This window comes from Lupinus angustifolius, chromosome LG09 (genome assembly GCF_001865875.1).
Source record: "Lupinus angustifolius cultivar Tanjil chromosome LG09, LupAngTanjil_v1.0, whole genome shotgun sequence".
In the NCBI taxonomy this organism is placed as follows: domain Eukaryota; kingdom Viridiplantae; phylum Streptophyta; class Magnoliopsida; order Fabales; family Fabaceae; genus Lupinus; species Lupinus angustifolius.
Window position 1 is genome coordinate 13,002,298 of NC_032017.1, and position 1,076 is coordinate 13,003,373.

The following is a 1,076-nucleotide window of genomic DNA, read 5'->3' on the forward strand; positions in this document are numbered from 1 at the left end:
GGTTAACTATTTCTTCTTACATTATAACTATCAGTTTTGAATGTAGAACATGAATGTTCAATTTTCTAAATTGAACATTAAACAAATCAAATAAATTCAACTGTAGATTATAAATATTTAACCTAAAATATCATAGTTGATATTAATGACATACAAACTATACATTATAAATGATAGGAAAGTACGTTGGCAGGTATGAGAGTGCATGTCAACACTCTAGTATAGATAAAGTTAATTGTATAAGTAAAAAATATTTGGAACCTCCATTAAATATGAGACATATGTAGTACACTTGTCGCACACCCTTATGGGTTGGCAGTGTTTGCATTTGTTAGGGTTTATTTCTACATGTTGGCATGTACCCTGGCTTCAGATGGCAAACTTCTGTTTAACAAAAAACATGATCTTTCAAATTGCATCAAATCACCTAATTCAAGTGGATGAGATCATTATTTGTTATTCTAATTAGAATTTAGGCAATCAACCCATGTTCTTCTCATAGAATGCAGCATCAATAACAAAAGACCAAAACAAAAAAAAAATAGAAAACATGCACCAGTGGTCTAGTGGTTGAATAGTACCCTGCCACGGTACAGACCTGGGTTCGATTCCCGGCTGGTGCATGAATGAAATCTATGGTCATCTAAAGGACCTTCAATCCTGAAATCTATGGTCATCTATGCGACTACTTCTGATTGGTTAAAAAAGATTGTTTAAGTTAAAATTATAATTATTTAATACTCTTTTGGTTAATCATATCTTCTGACATATGAAGTGGCACAAAGGAGTGAGACAACAAATGTGGACTCAATGCCTTGATGTGATGACACAATGCTGTGGTGCATATACTGCAGGGCAATTTCCAGCATTGACATGATGGAATTCTTAGTTTATTCATATGGCCGTAATTTTAAAGTATATATGTTGCAATTTTGTTTCAGACTTCAGAAACAGTCAATAGCGAAGTTCGCATTTAATTCTAGTTCCATGCATCACAATATGGTTGTAATTGGGATTTTTGCAATTTAAAATATAGGCCAAAAGAAACTATTATCCGATATTATTTTATTCACTTA

The 1,076-nt window shown here is 32.4% G+C and overlaps 1 non-coding gene across 1 annotated transcript; it reads left to right on the forward strand.

The window, feature by feature from the left end:
- Window positions 553-623, forward strand: TRNAG-GCC. Its single transcript has one exon. It is a non-coding gene; the product is annotated as a tRNA-Gly (tRNA).